The sequence below is a fragment of the Nannobrachium achirus genome (assembly GCF_963921795.1).
Source record: "Nannobrachium achirus genome assembly, chromosome: 1".
Taxonomy (NCBI): Eukaryota; Metazoa; Chordata; class Actinopteri; order Myctophiformes; family Myctophidae; genus Nannobrachium; species Nannobrachium achirus.
The window spans coordinates 20,784,601-20,805,696 of record NC_137810.1 but is presented as its reverse complement, the minus strand read 5'-3'; the positions used below and the strand labels follow the sequence as shown (position 1 = coordinate 20,805,696).

General features: G+C 42.1%; 1 protein-coding gene across 1 annotated transcript in view; it reads left to right on the top strand.

The window, feature by feature from the left end:
- The window catches only part of LOC308292007 (carboxyl-terminal PDZ ligand of neuronal nitric oxide synthase protein-like), a 236,139-nt gene that overhangs the window by 83,411 nt on the left and 131,632 nt on the right, over positions 1–21,096 (top strand). The window lies entirely within an intron of this gene.

Sequence of the window (21,096 nt, the reverse complement as noted above, 5' to 3'; positions counted from 1 at the left end):
ACGTATACATTTGTCTATGACAATTCTCTCAATCAGTGGCGGGTCACCGGCCGTAGTCAGCCACCCATGAGTTAGGCGGAGGAGAGCGGCTATTTGGGGCCGAGGCGGCAGCGCCGCTTGCATGTTCCACCCATGGAAGCGCTGGGCTCGGGCCGGCATACTATAACCTTGACTAGCCAAGATAGCTGCTTTCAGGCGCCTATATTCACGGGCCTCTGCCAGGGGTAGGTCACGGCACACACGTTGGGCTTCTCCTGAGAGGAAAGGAGCGATGATGCTGCCCCAGTCGGGGACGGGCCATCGTTCCCGGGCAGCGGTGCGCTCGAACACCTCCAGGAAAGCTTCAATATCATCATCGGGGGACAGTTTCGTTAACACTTCTCCAGGCGAACGTGTGGGATTAACGTTTTGGTCAATGTGGATTTTCTCTATTAATTTAGTCACCGCTTGCTGTAATTCGGCCTGGCTCTGTAACAGAGCGTCTAGGGCCGGTGTGGTTGTCATATTGCGTCTAGGTGAGGTTCAGTACCCGTATTCTGCACACCATGTGTGGAGACTGAACCCAAACCAAGGCACAAGAGAGCAAAGACAGTGTTGCCAACTCGGGCATTTATTGAACAGTTCTTATTTTACAACAGCATTGTAATGCAACTTAGCATGAATGAACAACATAAATGTGAATAACTGAAATTGTCTTTTAATAAATCAACACAAGGTTTTCCCCGGACGGGGCTGTTGTTTCTCCTCTTCGTGGGGGGGGGGGCCAGGGGGGTAGGTAAGAGTTACTTTAAAGGGGTTTCCCTCCACAGGAAACAGGCGAGTATAATTCCATTGTATAGACTCTCTTCCCCACAGGCGCTAGGTGAGTATAGTTCCTCTCTACAGGTGACAGGTAAAGTATTTCTTTCCCATAGGTAATAGGCGAGTATAGCTCTTCTTTACAGGTGACAGGTAAAGTATCTCTTCCCCATAGGTAATAGGTGAGTAAAGTTCTTTTCCACAGGTGACAGGTAATAGGTGAGTAGGTGCCCGCTCTTACACAAATCCGTCTAATTCTCTATCTTCTAAATAAAATGAACACGGGGTATAATGGGCCTGGGGCCAGAGAATTTCCGGAGACTAGTATGGTTTTAAGGGAAGTGAGATATACTCAACAAAATAGGAATAGGGGTGGCTCGCTGGGGGTCCGGAAGGTAAGGCTGTGGTCTCCTTTTCCAGGTCCTTCTCCTCAGCTCGCCGAGTACACACTCTCCAGTGATAGGTACACACTCCACAGTGAGTCAGGTTTGCGCTCCTCATTCATCCAGGTACACACTCCTCAGTGTCAGTCCGCTCCCAGTCCATGCCTAGAAGTAATGAGTAGAAGGAACATTACTATAATGCACTTTACACAGTAACATGCGGTGGAGAGGGAAATATGGTGGCTCTTACCGCCTGTCTGCCCATGATCAGCTTGTCAGAGACTCCCAGCACAGACTGAAGGGGAGAGCGAGCTCAGTACTTATGCACCCCTGTGTTGGGTGGGGCCCACAGGTGCATACGCTTGTGCCTGATGAAGCGTGTGGGCCGGCAGGTAACGCCCGTCAATCACTTGGCCCACACAGTGTGTTGGTCTGCTAGGGCTCGCTCTCCCATCCAGGGTGCGCTTCTCTGACATGCAGGGCCTACCTGGCGGGCGGTGTCCGAACGAACCACCACACAATATATGGATCTATGTTTTTAATAACTTACATTCTCCCCGCCACTCAACAAGTATGTGTATCTGTTCATATGTGTGTGCCTGTGAATACGCACACATGATAGCAAGAGACTGTGGCTTGAGTCCAAGTCAGGGGATTATCCTTGAGCCAAATGGATTGACCGAAGCAAGCCCTATATATTTCATGGCCTGTGTGCTGAAAGAAGGGTGTAAAGCTCTTATATGAACACAGTCAACACACACACATGCGTGACACATACACGCACGCGCGCGCACACACACACACACACATACACACACACACACACACACACACACACACACACACACAGACACACAGACACACACACACACACACACACACACACACACACACACACACACACACACACACACAGAAGGTAGAGAGTTGGAGGCTGAGACATTGAGAAATGCAGTGTAATGTGTGCAGCATACCATGTACGTACAGACACGATAGAGGCATCTGTTATTTCCTCCTGATAGTGTATTCCTTGTTTTGAAAAAGTACACAAACTATTATCTCCAGTACAATCGATCTCCTGATCGTTGCTGAACACGGAGGTTTTCTCTGCATGTGCTTAGGCAACATGTATATTTTTTATTTGGACCATCCATTCTCTAGTTATAGGCCGTTGAATATAGCATGTCTGTCCAAAATGGAAGAGGAGAACAATGGAGGCTGAATACAGGCTTTTCCCTTAAAATGGAATAAACAGGAAGTGAGCCGCGCGTGGCAGCTCCCGTTCGCAGCCGTTCAAAGTCTTTTCTTTCACCAAAAGAAGAAAAAATATAACTGTGTGAAAACATTTGCGGAAATTGCACATTGCGTTCATTTGAGGCATTTTGTTCAAAACGAACCAATCCTGCAAACTTAGGAAGCCAATTTTAGCCAATTAGAATGGAATATGAAATATCAGACAGATCCGTCTTGATCACACAACTAGAGATACTGTGTTCCGATTTGCGTGAAATTTGGATACAATCTGAAGGAGAAATAGACAAAAGTTTTTTAAGTAGGCCTCCTGGTGGCGCTATAAAAGGCAGATGTGAAAAATGCAGGGCGAAGGTTTTTCCCCTTGGCCTCTAGGGAGTGTGCAAACTCTGCATACAATGTTTTACACTGATCGGTGGAGTTAGACATAAAAACACAAATCGGCCTGTTATAGCGCCACCATGAGGCTGATTTGAAAATGTTCAAGTGGTATTTCTTCTTCTGCCTAGTGGGAATTAGCATGAAAGAAATTCCCGGAAATTGCAGTGTTCATGATTTGAGGCATTTTGTTCAAAACAGCACTCCTGTAAACTTTGGAAGCCGATCTTAGCCAATCAGGATGGAATATGAAAAATCCGAAACACATGTTCAGTTTAATAGCTATAGAGATACTGTGTGTTGGGCATACCTTTCAGCCTGGGAGACAATGAGATAGACATACTGTAAGCGTAATTAATATCCATTTGATATCAGCCCTGCCTTAGAACTTACAGAGACCATAAGAAGATGGGGCATGAGAGTCCATTTGTTGTGACCGTAGGTCGCAAATTTACTATGAAAACCAGCACATCTTGTCCGTGTATCTCTGTCTGTCTGTAGGTCACGCCTGACACATCACTGTGACATCACAGGTGATATCACAGGTGACATCACCTGTATGTAAAAGTCCATATATGGGTATTCCCCAGAATCCCTTTTATGAAGATCCCTGATGTCATTGATATACATCACTGGCCAGATGGCCAAGACATGGCCCATATCTGTGTGGCTGGTTCAGACAGGGATCTCCATGTATGGGCATAAAAGGGATTGTATGTTGTGATGTCATGGGAATCACTCTAACAGAATCCCTTTTATCAATATTAAGCCCATATCTAGCAGGACTTCATATGGGAATGCCCATATATGGAGGAAGACAGCCCATATCTGTGTTGCTGGTTCTCCAGCCACACAGGCATCTCCATGGCATCTCCATGAATAGGCATAAAAGGGATGTATACAGTTAAGTACATGGATCTCCATATATGGGTACCAGGGGTCTCCATATATGGGTAACTGGTCCAATATACTGTATGTACATCACTGGCCAGATGGCCAAGAATTGGCGTGACCTCACCCTTTAGGGCGAGGCCGAGGTTGCATGTCGCCCTGAGGCGTCTTACTAGTGTATGCAGTACTGTGCGCCACATTACAAATGCTAATGTGTTACATACAGTATGCTCTTCCAGCTCCCCAGAGACAGAGCAGAAAATGCACATCAAAGAGGAGTATTTCTGTCTTGAATGTTCTACTAAACGCTCCCCAGTGAGTTTCTCTGGCGCTCTGCAAATGGACAATGCGTGGCTAATCTTTTGGGAGGCTTTAGCTGAGGTCTATAGAAATCCCCACATGGGTTTCTCTTTGAACTTAAGCTGGCATATGTGCCTAGTTGAGAGGGCTGGCCCTCAGTCACAGCTGCTGACCAGTACATTATGCAACACCAGTACAAAAACCACCTGAGATTATCATCACACATGCACACACACGCAGACCACCTGTAGGACATATGTACGCAAGTATGTTCACAGACATGGGAGCTCGCACAAAGAAACCTTCAGACTAGGGCCGGGCAATTAACCGAAAATTTTTCCAAACTGATATTTAGAACCAATAACAGAATAATCTAGAAGCAAGGGGTTTATTTCTATTTTTCTGCATGAAAAAAACAAAAACTAAATAGATTTTTTACTATATCGATTATATTCTGTATTATACTTGTTGTTTTTTTTACAAAATAGTTGGTGTACAAAAATAGAGATAATAGCCAATCTATGCTCACGGCCTCACGCCAGCGACACATAGTTTATTATTATTTTAACTTTTCTTTCTTTTTAATAATTTTTCAAAAGTTTGAAATAATTGTGATATTGATTTGAAGTCATATCGCCCAGTCCTCTTTAACATCTATGCATTTAAATACATTTTTTTCACATTTCAATATTTATTTCAATTGTTTACTTCATTGTAAAGAGACAGGTCAGAAAGAGAGGAGAGACATGCGATACAAGACGCGGGATGCATGAACTGAGGTCCTGGTGCTCACTAGGAGCATATGGTCTACACGATAACTGGCTGAGCCACCAAGCACCCAATGTTCTCAGGCCGAGAGCTGTGTGTTATTTCTAAAACATCACAGGCCATGATGGTATAGCAAATAGCACAGCCACGAGTGAAAAAGTAATTATTGTTCAAAACATTTTAATTCACATTATGAAACTATGTATATTGTATTATAACAGTTGTTGTATAAAGGCACTAGAACACTCAAGGTCATGTGTTTTAGTAAATAAGATGACTGTTTTGACAGACTACAGTAGCTGTACTAACAGCAACACACTCATAGTTCAATCTGAACTCAACATAAATGTTAACACATTTTCATCTGACTGACACACCACACACACACACACACGCACGCAATCACAGGTGCTTTTGTTAAGTCGTTTGTCCTATGTGTACTGTATTACTATTTTTGTATGGTGGTTTGTATAGTCTGTTGGGTGTTGTATTTTTTATAATGGACCACAGTGGAAATGAACTTTGGTTTAATCCATCATTGCACTTTTAATACTGTGCTTTTTAGTTGTTGCCAATGGTATTCTATTACACATACACGCACGCACACGCACGCACGCACACACACACAGCACCACATTAAAATATTCCCTTTCAATCGAAGAGTACTGTACATTTTACACTCCAGTAGTAGATCGCTTCTAAAGATCTCGGAGTGATTGTTCTGTTAGAAGGTTCATGTTGTTGTTGAGGCAGACATGCTAGGCGACAGAGATGAGATTACACTGTCCATTACAGGAACTGTTCACTGGAACTGATACATGTATCAGGAAATATCAGTAGGGGGGCATTACAGTTAAAGCACACACACACACACACACACACACACACACACACACACACACACACACACACACACACACACACACACACACACACACACACACTGTGTACTTGTAGGAACTGTCCTGTGTTTGTACCCCAATGTTAAAGGACTTATTACTTTTAGTTTTCACTTTTTATTAGTTTTGGCAAACTCTTTGTGGTCTGTGGTGTGCCTTCTACCAAAAATCTTGAGCGTTGCTAACCGCTCCTACATCTGGCTTTGTCTGTTTGTCCCGAGTCTGTCCGGACTGTCATTGGTCAATATTGGTGTCTGTTTGTACGCTTAATGACATTAAGCATCGCTCACTTCACACTTTAAAAAAAATTAATTGCCCTCAAAATATTAGGTTGGGTGTCTTTTGCGGGGACTGCCCATAAGTCCTACATCTCATTAGTCCTACATCTCATTAGTCCTAATTTGGTTAGGGTTAGGTTTTAGGGTTAGGTTTAGGCATAGTTTTTACTGAGGTTAGGGTTCGGTTTAGGCATAGTTTTACTGAGGTTAGGGTTAGGGTTAGGTTTAGGTTTAGGCATAGTATTTTCACCAGGTTAACATTCACCAGATTCGGACTAATGGGATGTAGGAACAATGAGATGCCGGACCAATGCCATGGCACCGTCTTTGCACCAAACAAAAGCATTGTGTTAATGTGGGAATGATTTCTAAATTCTATTAAATAAGTATATTTTAAAATTCGTATTCATTGATTTATTATTCAAAATAACTAATTAATTGCGTGTTTATCTTTAATCCAATTAAACTACATTCAGTGTCTTGATACAGAAATCCAAAACTGTTGGCCCGTCCTAAAGCACATTCTTCCTCTATTCTAGGGAATGGCATTTCTAATTTTCAAGGAATTTCCTGGTTCTTTTCATCAGGGTCCTCGTTTTCAATACAAGAAAACAAACACAACGATACAGTTCATCTTTTCCCTTCTGTAAACAAACATATAAACTCTCTCCGTCTTTATTCTGCCTCTGTGTTTTGCTCTCTCAATTTTGCTGTACACACGGGGGGTGCACGCACGCACGCGCACGCACGCACACACACACACACACACACACACACACACACACACACACACACACACACACACACACACACACACACACACACACACACACACACACACACACACACACACACACACACACACACAAATCCCGTCAGTGTAAGGTTGTGGGTGTTTCATTACAGCTGCCCTCTTTCACAGAGCCCCAGGGCATGACCAGCAGATTGGCTCAATAAAGAATATATCAGGAATATATTCGATTCTCTGGATCAACACGCACGCACAGCGCGCGCACACACACACACACACACACACACACACACACACACACACACACACACACACACACACACACACACACACACACACACACACACACACACACACTCTCTCTCTTTTCTGAAATGGGGAAAACCTCAGGACACTGTGAAACACAACTTGCTAAAAAGTAGTATTTGGGATGGAAGCTATTTATTTACATAACCAATGTTTTATATGGAAATCAGGCATTTATGTACATGCACATTGTTTGTTTTTATCCACTTAAGTCGCCTGAATAGTGCTGACAATGTTTTGTCAGTAAGCTAAGGGCAGGGTTTTCAGTTTTTACACGTTGCTGCAATCGCAATCGATTAATTCAAAAATAATTGCAAAGTATTGTGGAATATGAAACTATTCCCTCTTGGATTTCTCCTCAAGACAACAGAGGAAGCGTAAAGAGTATCTCAATCGATAGTCCCTTTGAGCTGTCTCTTCGATTCAAGGAAATGATTCGCACTTGCAGACACGGAATATGCATTGGCTAAGACAAAATGTGTGTGTGTGTGTGTGTGTGTGTGTGTGTGTGTGTGTGTGTGTGTGTGTGTGTGTGTGTGTGTGTGTGTGTGTGTGTGTGTGTGTGTGTGTGTGTGTGTGTGTGTGTGTGTGTGTGTGTGTGTGTGTGTGTGTGTGTGTGTGTGTAAATATATTTATTGTGTGTGTGTGTGTGTGCCACATTTTCTATGAAACAGCATCAGATGTGTGCATGTTGTTGAGTAGGTTCAAGGCTTAGCTCTCTGGTTTACGATTTTGGGCAAGAGTTCATGTTTCCAGATGGTTTACAACGTGGCTGCTTTAGACCATATGTTATTGAAGTGTTATTTCCCCGTTTAGGCCGTTGGAGACCTGGCTGATTGCTGTAATTCTGCAGGCTGTCTGGCCCCTTCAGCTTTTAGTGTGATGTCTGTGTTACTGTAGGCTTGGCTACTCTCTCTCTAGCTCACAGGCTCAGTAAACAGCTTGACAGCGCATGATAAGCCTTCTGGCTGCCTTCATGAAGTGTGAGTGTGAGGTCAAAGAGAAGGTGTGTGTGTTTGTGCGCGACTGTCTGTGTGTGTGAGAGAGATTTTACCCAAGAATTGGTGAACACATTTGTGCATGCATGAATACATTACTGATTGTCATTGTGGTAATTACTGTTGTGTACTCTGTATCGGCCTGCCCACACTAATTCTCACCCTCCGGTCTACAGTATGTTAGCTAGCAGGCTTTTGGCTGCCTCCCTGGCATCTGTGTGTGCCCCACTAGTGACGGCTTTAGTTTGCACACAGTCAATTACTATCAATCATTTGTTTGTGCATTCGAAGCACACCCTGATAGTGCGATAAGGAACACAATCACTGATATAGGATGTGTGTACTCCCCACACACACACACACACGCACACACACACACACACGCACACGCACATGCACGCACACACACAGGTCCTAGATTTAAATGTACAGCCCAGATAGATCCCAACTGCCTCAGAACCTAATTTATTCATATACAATCTCTATCTACGCAAGGGGCTTTTCTTTGGACTTAATGGACTGTCCAGTTGAATTCAATACTCTCTCCCAGTGGAACACCACAGAATTAGGATATCTCAAAAGAGACAGTTTTTATGCCAAGAAATAATGAGGTGCCAAACATAACATTGAGTCATTAGCATAAGCCCATGGCAGATACATTGCTGGAAGTCTTTCAGGAGCAACAGGTTAATTTCAACAAAGTACTTCAGGACCTTTTTATTATTATTCCAATTGAATTAGAAAACCTTTTTTTCTCAAGCGTGTCAGATTGTATTAAAAAGCGCACACAGTATTCCAAATAGCTGTGTGAAAACACAGGAGAACAATGTGCTGTATCCAGGGGCGTCACAAGGGGTAGGAAAGTGGGACTGAGTTACCAGGGCCCAAGGTGGTGGAGGGGCCTTAATTATTTTATACTTTAGCTATTGAAAAATAGCAGATATACAAGCTCACAGCATGGCACAGAGTGCCGCGCTGCGAGCTTGTAGATCTGCTATTTTTTAAAAGTCGAGAAAATTTGTGCAAATCTTTGAATATACCGGTATGTATTTTTTAAGCGAACATTTTTAACTCACATTTTGCTTCTGGGGGGTCCCTGGAACTAAATATTTTGAGATGGGGGTCCGTGGCCAAATACATATCATTTTGGGGGTCCTTCACATGAAAAGGTTTGAGCTCCACTGACATCGAAACATAGATTTTTCAAAAAACCTTAGAAGGATTTGAAATATTCAAAGATTTTCATGGTTAAAAAAAAATAGCAGATCTACAAGCTCGCAGTGCGGCACTCGGTGCCGCGCTGTGAGCTTGTATATCTGCTATTTTTCAATAGTTAAAGCACAGGGGCCCCACAGTGAATCCTTGTACCCGGGGCCCAGAATTTGGTGCGACACCCCTGGCTGTATACATTCGAGGAGATAAAGTGCACATTCCAACCAGAGAACCTCTGTCTTATTACAGTCCTGGACTGCTGCCCAAATGTTGTGAAAAATAACATGAGCCAGACTTACAACACCGGCACTCAGAACACACAACTGTGTCTTCCCCCGCAATATAAGGTCAGCCTTTCTGTCCCACTACTGTGAAAACGACTGCACAGACAAAACATTTGTAAAGCAGCAGGGTCTTATCGTTTCAGCTGTCCAGAGATCATGAAAGAGCCAAGTCTCGCCAGCCATTGCTTACTGTAGTTTATAATTCATCACTTGAACCCACACACGTTATCAGGTATGTTGCAACTATCACAGCCATGCTGCTGAACAGGCACTGAGCCATGTTAGTCATACGCTCCCGTTACTATGCACTATATCACAACTTTTACATGACTGTGAATATTCTCCATTCCCACACATTTCATACATATTTGATATCTGCTGCTACGAGAAGTCTCCTACAGTACTTGCACAAGAGGTACTATACTCTGCCTTTACTTTTCTTAGTACACACTTTATATTTGACTTTTTTTAAATGTTTCATTCTCCTATTATTCCTATTCACGTTATGCAACTTCAATTTGTTGGTAGCTTGTATGGAAAATAACTCGATCATACATCTGTAAATCTATGACACAGGAAAACTGAAGTTGCCTACTTTCTGCAATCAGAATGTATGTTATACAATACAAGGTCCTATTGAACTAATATGAGTCCTGTACTGTCTATGTGTCAGTAGTCTGCTGTACATACAGTACAACTGTTGTTTCTACACCAGTGGTTCTCAACCTTTTTTCAGGCAGTGACCCCCCCCAAATAGAATCATATTTGAACTTGGACAATAAGCTGATAAGAATTTGGAATTGGAGTTGAGGCATGATATGGTGTTTGACTCAACTCCACACACAGATATTGTGAAAATAGCAGATCTACAAGCTCACAACACCTCTCAATGTGAGGTGTTGTGAGTTTGTGCATCGTCTGATTCAAAATATTTTATTCTTTCGTATATTTGACAATTTGGCCAATGTTTGACCAGTTTTTATAGTATAATGTGTTAATTAATTTTGATGCAGTAATGGTCTTTCTTTTTTGAGGGATTAAAAAGGTCTTAAAAGTCCTTAAATTGTCACTTCACTGACATCTGGGGACCCCCCAAAATCACGTGAGGACCCCCTAGGGGTCCCGACCCACTGTTTGGGAACTACTGCTCTACACCATATACTGTACTGTACCACCAAGACAAATGCCTACTGTACCACCAAGACAAATGTACTGTATGTCATCCATATTGGGTAGTAAAGGGTTACTAATCCTGATTTGAATTTTAACAGGATATTCATCATTCCTGTCCCAATGTAAAAGGTATCTGCTTAAATAACTATAGGCCTTTATCTTCATGCTTTCCTTCCTTTTATAATACGTTTTTTTAACTCCAATTGATAATGATTATTTTTCTAACTCCAATTGATAATGATTATTTTTCTAACTCCAATTGATAATGATTATTTTTCTAACTCCAATTGATAATGATTATTTTCCAAATGCATGTAAGACAAATGGTTTTAGGACACACAAGATTTACCTTAAACATTTTCAGAATTGTTTGCACCTACCCTACCAGTCAAAAGTTTGGACACAGCTTCTCACACACATTGAGTGAGAGCTGGGTATGTTACAGCTGTTTCTGCAAAGAACTCATAGGTAAATATGTACTGTATCTCATCAGTTGATGTACTTCCATGGATTTTGTGTTTAGCATGATGAAGTTTGCCTCTCAGCTAGAGTAATCAAGTATAATCCCGTCTGTCGGTCAGTCTGTCTATCCAATGTTTCCAGCACAAGCTGAGAGCTGGTCACAGCTCATCACGCATAACATGCTTGTTGAATATTGATTTGTTGAATATCATTCATAATTTTGGGTAAAAAAGGTTAAAAAGGAGAACATACTGCCTCATTACCATTCAAATGGCCATGTCTGTTTGGGTGTGAAATATGTTCCCATCCTCTATTCATCCTCATATCAAGCTGCTGTAGAGAGCTCCATTGAATTTAAATTAAAATGATTTAATTCTTGTGTTTGCAATGCAATCCAATCCCTCTTCTCTCTGTTTATCTCTGTTGCTCTGACCCATCGCCATCTTCTTCCTCTGTCTCTGCTACTTTAGTCTTTGTGCTATCAGTTCAATACAACAAACTTTATATGCAGGATAACATTGCCAAAGCATCAGCATGCTGATCTGACTCAAGATAAACGGCTAAAGAAACACAAACAAAAAGGGTTCTCTCTCTGTCCCTCTCCACTCTTTCTGCATCTCATTCTGTTCCTTTCCATCTCTCCCTCCACATTCTTCCTCATTGCCACTGCTTTTACCTATGTGTGTTTATCTTTCTTCCTATTTGTTACCGTGTGCATGTGTGTGCTTCCATTATTGACCGAATATGTGCGTGTTGTTTTCCCTGTACGGAGAAACCCTATTCTGCAGCTTGTCTCTGAGTGTGTGCGTATTATATTTTGATTTGTTTTGAAGATGTGCCTGAAATAAGGTTCCCAGGGTTAATGTGGTTATGTATATTCCTCAACCCTACCTGACTGTGTACAAATGACTGTACTGTACAGTCAGATATTGTACTTAACTCGAGTGAGTTGAGTGTATCTTATTGTGGGAGTGTATCTTTGTACTGGGGTTTTCTATATCGTGCAGTTTCTGGGGATGAGCTGGTAAGGCACATACTTACGTACATGCATACATGGACATTTGCACATGAACATATACTGTGTTTGGGACTATAACATGCACACAGTGCAATGCGTACACATAACACATTTTGAAAGCTTTGTGCAGTTTTCCTTCAAGATGTCTTGAGCATAAACCCACTAGGACATTGACCGTGGAGGAGCATACACAGGAGAATACACACACACACGCACGCACGCACGCACGCACGCACGCACGCACGCACGCACGCACGCACGCACGCACACACACACACACACACACACACACACACACACACACACACACACACACACACACACACACACACACACACACACACACACACACACACACACACACACACACACACAGAGTGACATGTAGCAAAGGTTACTCCCCAGTGAGTCCCCCAGGACTCACTGTCTGGCTGTATCATAGCCTATATGTGCCTGGTATGCGCCTTGGCTTAACCACTCAGCCATCACACACCTCATACCCAAAGACTGGAAATCCAGAACCCAAGCTTTGGTTTCAATGTTAATTGTTGTAGATTATGTCATAATATCTGACAGAAGCATGTGAAATGGATTGCTTCAACTATAACTATCATATGAGGTATGTAAAATGGACCTGCAAGGGTCCATTTGGTTCCATTTACACTCTTCGGAGTCGAATTATGCATGAGGGATTTTACTGTGTACCTCGGCTATGCTTGGAGAAACACTCTCCCACAGCGTTAAGCTTCAGCAGACATGCAGACTCACATCCAGACAGGCACACACCTCTCCAGTGATTCACCCATGTGTCTGCATACACATGTGGGATAGAGAGAGGTGAGCAGATGGGCCGGAAGGGAAAGAAAGACAGGTGTGAAGCAGTGGGCAAGAAGAAGAGAGAGACCATTTCAGCATGTAAAAGAAGTATTGGAGCAATGTTCCCCAAACAATAGGTTGGGACCCATTTTTCACGACAGGTTGTGAGCTTGAAGATCTGCTGTCCTTTGGTTGTGAGCTTGTAGATCTATTTTTCACTAGTTTGGGTCCCAGGGAGACATCTAATTTGTGTTTTGGATCTCGACTAAAGAAAAAATAGAAGTCTTGCACACTGTCTTCATTCACAGGAGTAGTTTATTAGGCTACAACACTTCGGTCTAAACAACCTTCATCAGGTATCTGGTCTCGACTAAAAAAGGTTTGTCAAGTTTGTATTAGAGGAGGAAGGCAAGGAGCAGAGGAGAATTAATTAGAAGCCCTCACTGTAGGACTCCACTGCTCTGGTGCAGAGGAGCAGCCCTTACTCCTTGTCTCCCTACAGTTAAAGGAGTAGTTAAGCCCCAAAATGATTTATTTTCTATTGATTACTCACGCCATGGAGACTTGAGTTCAATAATATATGTTTTGTATTTGTCGCATTCCTAAGACAAAAATGTTATTATTATAGTAAATGTACCACCATTAATTCCAGATCCCCATCCGGAATCAATGGGGGTACATTTATTGAAGTTTATTCAAGTCTCCATGGCGTGAGTAATCAATAGTGAAAAAGTCATTTTTGGGGGTGAACTACTTCTTTTAAATGAGCACTCCAGATTTTACGGTGCGCTGCATCCCTTTTTCTCTGTCTATCTCTCCCTGTCTCTAGTCCAGTCTTAATGGCCTTGGTCAGGCCTGTCAACTCTCCTGGATTTCCCAGGAGTCTCCTGGATTTTGAACCCCTCTCCTGGGAGTCTCCTGGATTGGCAAATCTCCTGGATTTCTCCTGGATTTTGTATCAAACTCCCAAAATTCACCAGAACACAGGAAATTACATCTACTATGTTAAAAATTTTCTGGGGGAGGACCCCCAGACCCCCCGCTTTAGGGGTGGGGGCAATGCATGCAAGAAAGATCATACAGATATTCACTTAAGTAATGACTTAAAGATGAGAAATCATTATTAAAGATGTCCTTTTGCTTCAGTCATCAAATCTGTACAACAACATTTGGCATTTTAAGGCTGAAATTGTACCCATGCTAGTAAAGTAAGCCTGATAAATGTATCAAACATGCACAAAATTCAACAGAACACAGGAAAAAATATCTATTAATACGTTTTGGGGAGAGGACCCCCCAGACCCCGGTTGGGGAGTTCCGCGCGCCCCCCAAAAATAAATCTCCTGGATTCTGACAGTCCAATGTTGACAACCCTGGCCTTGGTGTCCATTTAACACTGTGTGATGTATGACTTGTGTTTTCGGTCTCATCCGTCCTTTTCTACTTTTTTTCTTCCTCCGTTCACTCCCCGATTTATCTCTTCCTTCCTAATGCTGCTGGTAGACATGTCTTATTTAGTCTTGGTGATGTATTGCTGGTGCCGTTTTTGGGGGGTTTGTTGTCACTGATCCTCTCCTTTTCTCTCATTTTCACTTCATTCTCTGCAGGCTTGTTCCAGACAGACAGATTGTTGTCTTTAATTAAAAATGCACATGCAAGCACACACATTGGCCGCGAAAACACACTCACTCTTCTCTTCTCTTCTCTTCTCTTCTCTTCTCTTCTCTTCTCTTCTCTTCTCTTCTCCTCTCAGTGTACTTTCTGAGCTGGTTTGCCTTCAAGATCAAGATGACCTTTTAATGTAACAATCCTGCAAAGCAAATAAAATTGGGTCAACCTGGGTGTAAATTACAGCAGGTATAATGGTGTTGTTGTGACCTGTGTTGATTAAACATACTGTATTATGCTTGTCTATCCTTCTAGCCTCCAATTTACCTCCCAGCAGCCAGTGTCTGTCTCTCTCTCCCTCTCTGTCTTCCCTACAGTAACTTTGCATCTTTACTTACCCCTCTTTTCCTCTCTATTGCTGCCTTTCTTCTCTCCACTTCTAAGTTCTGTCCATTTTCCTACAGTACCTTTCCGTCTTGCCTTCCTTCCTTCCTTTGTGCCTTCCTACTTCACAACATCATAGCATACAGTAACTGGGCTTCTTTTCCGAGGGTTTGTGAGCCCTGCCCTGGAGGTTTGTTTTTGTTTCTCACAACTGAGTACTTTCTCAACCATGAAACGGCCCAGAAAGTTCGTTCTTGAATACAAGAAAGTAATTTGTCGTTAGTAATCCTTCAGCTTTTCAGCCAAGGCCAGTCCAGGCATTGTCGTTTACAGTATGTATTACTGTAGATGCTCGTTGTGGCCTAGCATGAATGCATGGGCAAACAAACCTTTCCATCACACCAGGGAACATTTGTCTACCCTACGAATTAGAATCCAGGATAATAGAGTACTTGACTCACTCACGTCTTCAGTGAAGAAATAGAAAAAATGTCAAGGATGGAATTCCTGGAGCCATGATGTACTGAGGGTGACAGTACAAGTTACCCAGGTGATCTTGAAGGGTTGTCATCCATCATATTCTTTCTTAAAGTTGCAATGTGGAACTTTGTTTAGTGAATAAACCCCCATTGTTTTGACCAATCCACACTATATAGTAGTCAAACGTCAAAAGATACATTTGACGTTTGCCCGGGACCCAAACTAGTGAAAACGGCAGATCTACAAGCTCTAATTCATGGGATTTCTTCGATTTTTCTTTGATTCATGAAATGACTGAAAAGGAATCATTGAATTTGTTTTGAATTCATGATACATTTTGCTTTTTTGGGAATGTTTTGAAATAACAATTAAAAACAAAATGTAGGAAACAAAATCATTAAGGGACCCACGAAAATGTGACAAATGGGTCCTGACCCAGTGTTTGGGAGTGTAGTAGAGTTAGAGTATGGTGATAGTATAAATAGTACTATTGCAGTGGTTGGAGGCGGTCTCCCTGCTAGACTAGAGGTCTTCACCGGTCCAATTTCACCTACCCTAACCCAAATGGACCCGGACCCAAATGGACCCGCCTATTATTGGGAATATGAGATTTGATAGCCGAGCAGCACCGAGAGATGTCGGACCGTACCCGTACATAACCTGCGCCACCAAAATGACCAAATACCAATGTTATTATTTTAAGAGTTGTATAAGACTTCTTTCTTACCTAAACGTCGCCCTGGGTGCTGCTGCTTGCAGCGGCGCAGCGCCCCTCGTCACAACATCGTCAGTCCAGTCAGTCAATGTGTACAGTTTGTAAATAAAAATAAATCCATGTTTTCTTTAATCCTTCTTCTTTGGCTAGCCAATGATAATGCTAATCATCATTTGCTGTCGCATGTGTTTATTGTTTAGGCTATCGTTATAATCTGCTTTGAAGTTTCCATTATGCTTTGCAGAGCATACCGTGACAACACGCTATGACAAATTCATTGTGAACCATTAATCAACACGTTACTAATATCAACAATCTTTGATAGAATAAACTGCCCCAGTGCCGCGAGTTCAACAACTTTATTTCACCATCAAGGCATCAGATTACCCTGCTCCATCATTTAGTGCCATCTTGTGGCATTGCACCTTGCTCTCTTTCCAATCGTCGGCTCCACTCGGGTATCAGTGGAACCGCCGATCTCACTGCCAGAGACCCGGGACTAACGGTAGCGGAAGTCACTTCTTGTGAATGGACCCAGACCCGGCTCGGTGCCGGGTCGTATCCCGGGTAATGTTGGGTCTCGGGTCTTCCCTAACACCTCTAGTTTAGACCCTGTGTTTGGGTAGAAACTCTAGCATGAATGGGAATCGTTGTGGATGCTCATATCGTTATCGTTATCATTCTTGTTGCGGATGACCCTTAACTGCTTCAACATTGCCAGCTTCTCTCTGACATGGAGAAATGCTTAATTATGCATGGGTCTGTTTGATATAGGCACTTGTGAGATTAGGTTTGAGGGATATCCCTCTTTAATCTTGTGATTTTTCTGCTTTCTCTGATCACACCACTTGACCTGAAAGGGAAACACAGCTGATCTGGTCTCTCTGATGTTGATGTTAGTTTTGATATAAAGTGGCCTGCAGCTTTATATTTTTCCAGGTCTGTAACAATCAGCAGTTGATAGATGGTGAGCTGTAATACACACACCCTTTTAGCTTCTCAACTATGCTTACTTATCTAACGGTAGCGGTAGCACTGGTAGACAAACTCTTGCAGCTTCCTAGGACACAATATTTAAATATGAGAATCATCTCAGTACTTCAGCTGAAAGTATTGTATTTATTTATTTGTATTTTTGTCTAGTCACTGCAACTATTTGTTATTGTCTGCTCTGTAACCACGGCACTGGCTGTAATTGATATTTTATAATTTTATATAAAAAAGACACGGTTCAGGATTTCAATTATTGTTGACCTTTTCTTTGTGTGGTTTGGAAAGAAAAAAACTAAAAGGCAAGACATGTCGTAGGCCTTCATCCCCTTTCAATCCAGATATTTGCATAACAGAATCTGTTCACGACAAAGATTGCAAATAGACTACTGCTCTTACCACTTACAATACTGTACTACCTTACTGTATTGATATTGCTTTTACAAATAATAAGTACTACTACTACTACTTATTATGCTACTACTGTACCACTGATGCTGCTGCTATTACCACAACTACTGCCACTACTGCTAGTTAATTGAACTGTCACACTTCTGTGTTCGCACTCAGTGTTTTGCTGTGTATGAGGACTTGGTAATGCCATCTTCATAACCATTACTGTACATTGTAGTACAGTACTATGTGGTAGCCTTAGCCTATGCACTGCAGCCTGCCGAAGGACACCCTCCCCTGGATGGATTTCCTAGTGGAGGAGATGATGAGAGGCCAGAATGCCTTTCCAGGAAGCCGCAGCGCCCTGACTCAATAGACTGATGTGGGCTGTCTTTGTCTCTCCAAGTATCCTTGGGTTCAGCTTTCAGGGTCACGTTCAGACGATATCCCATCTGGGAATAGTATACTGAGCTGCTACAGTGGCCTCTTATGGATTTCCAATAACAGGATGGTAAATGCTCACAGATCATATTAATGGAAAATGTTTTGTCTTTTTTATTCTGGACCATGATGCTAAATATAAATTAATTGAGGATAGGAAATAGGCAGAAAATACACAAGCTGGCATATACAGACAGTACATTCGCACGCACGCACGCACGCACGCGCACACACACCCACACACACACACACGCCCACACACACACACACACACACACACACACATTTTAATAGCTTTGAGTGTATGCATCTCCTCCTTAGACATCGATGTGTGCATTTCTGTGTGTGTGTGTGTGTGTGTGTGTGTGTGTGTGTGTGTGTGTGTGTGTGTGTGTGTGTGTGTGTGTGTGTGTGTGTGTGTGTGTGTGTGTGTGTGTGTGTGTGTGTGTGTGTGTGTGTGTGTGTTTGCATGCGTGTGTGGGGGGTGCAGTAACGTCTGTGATTTATAGCAGTTGTGTTTCATGGTCAGCCATTTATCACAGGGACAATGGCCAGGGCCCTATGAAACAAGCCTACTTAATTACTCAGACATCATATGGAAGCCCCCTGCATGATAAACTCAGCCTATTAACTAGAGGGCTCATTAATAGCTTTAACTGTGTGTACTGTATGTGTGGTCAATTAGAGTGATGTCTCGCCCTTGTTATCGCGACACTGAGGTTCTTGTTGAAAGCTGCATGAATTGACGTGTGTGTGTGTGTGTGCGTGCGTGCATTTCCCGCTTATCGCTTTTCAAAAGCATTTTGCTGAGACAGGCCGTTCCAGCCAGTGTCACTATTCAGTCATGGATGAACATAGCCGTTCTACAAGCTTACAACGCGTCACTTTTGCGATGTGTGCGAGTTTATAGATTGTAGGCTTTTTTTCTTAATGCAACACCGTCGTACAGCAAAGTATAAATTAGGCTTAACTGAGTCATAAATCATCCACTCTGCTGAGCTGTTTTCTCTCCTACCTTCATTTACTTATACACTAAAAATGGCCCTCACTTGCCTTCACTTGCTCTCTGTTCTACACCCTCGTAAATCTACAAGCTATCTCACTGTATTTATTCAGTCATAATCTTTCTGTCAGTTGCTCTCTTTTTAAGTCACTAATGCACTTTTAATCTAACTCAATCTCTCTCTCTCTCTCTTAAATTATTAATTGTCCTTCACTTGCTCAGCAAGATTCCCCTCTCTTGTCCCGTTCTCTAAAACTCAAACACATCCTAGTTATTAGTACGTTTTTCTTTTCTTCTTTTTTTTCGTGACAAAGTTGATGAGATTATGATAATAATAATAATAGAAAATCTAATCACAAAATACAGATTACAGATAAATTCTAATGGCACAAAAAAGCTACATAAATAGCACATAATGGTGTACTATTTAGTATAGCTTTTTATAGTAATAAAATGATAAAATTAGAAAGATACAATTAGAAATTGCAAGTGTGGTTGCCGTGACGCGAATTTCGCAAATTAATTTCGTCTTACCATTTGAATTTTCTCCATTCAAGTCAATGGGGAAAATTAATTCACTAATAAATGAATGGCCATACTGTATTACGGAGATCTCTGTGTCAGTCCTTGTCCCTTTTATGCCCATATATGGAGATCCCTGATGTCATCAATATTAAACTCATATACAGTATGGACATACTGTGTCAGTCTCATGTGGTCTATGATGTCAGACATCTATGATGTCAGCCATCTCCATATTTGGGAAAAGTTTAATTTTTAATTAAAGTCAATGGAGAAAATTAATTCATGAAACCATATAACGTATCTCTCTCTCCCGATGAAGCTGGTCGATTTGACATATGGCTGGGGTGGGCGATATGGTGATAATTATCGTGGAGACAATGTCTCCACGATATGCCTTTTCAGAGGTATCGTATATATTGTGATACAATGAGAGAGCTTTATGAAAAATCCTGTTTAATCGTTAATACAGAGATTCATTGCAGAATTCAATTTAAACCTGCATTTTGGTCTAAATCAGTAGTTCTCAAAATGTTAAATGTCAAGGTCTCCACTTAACTCTGACAGTATACAAATGAAACCAAATGGACTGTATACTGTCAGAGTTACATACTTGTAAAGTTCAATTTAGACCTCCCAAAAGGAACCCAGAGAGTTTTTGTCTTGAAAAATATCCATAAAAAACAACTTGAAAAAAGAATCGTGTATCGTGATACAGCTTGGGAAAATATTGTGATATTGTATTTTTCCATATCGCCCACCCCTACATATGGCCCAAGTGCGTGCTACCAAAAATGTGGGAGGAGTAGCACGGCAAAAATATGTTTACTTTGGAAGATGGAATAAAGTCGGACAAGTATAGTGTGGTTGCCCTACAGGGGCAGCCACACTAATAAGATGGTATCCGTGCAGAGGTTGTTATACATGAAGGTTGTTGTGGTTCACATAATATTACCTAACTGAAGGTTGTATCCTGAGCATTTCTTTTGTGTGACACTGGGGAAAGGAAGGCTGCGGTCAGCTTTTCATACTCCTTATCGTTTGCCTGTAATTAGATTCACAAAATTGTGCCTGGGGCCTAATGTTTATGAAAATGGCACCAAAGTTGCACCGTCTGTCGTACAAACTCTATTTCACCCCACAGCTTCCTCATGTCCAGACTGCTGTACCCCAGCCCTGGATAGGCAACCAGGCCTGGCAGAGAACTACACTCTGAAGAGTGCACTTTCCTAGTTCTGTGCTTTTTTATTTTATTTGTCAGTAAAATGTAGGTTTTGCTTGCTTTGTTGCAGTCAGATGAATACCTTCTCAAAAAACACTTAAGGTGGTTGCACACTGCTGCGTTTTTCGGGCCGAATATCGGAGTGAATTTCGGAAAAAAATAAAGCTCACTTTATGTCAGTCACGTTTGCACACTGCCGCCCGTTTCGCGCACCACCCGGTCCCTTGCTCTCTCTATCTCTCTCTCTCTCCTTGCCCTGAAAAACGCATTTCGCAACGAAAAACGCAGCAGTGTGCAACCACCTTGAAACTTAATAATATACTGTATACTTTTAGACACTGAAACCTGTGTATTGGCAATCAGAAAATAACG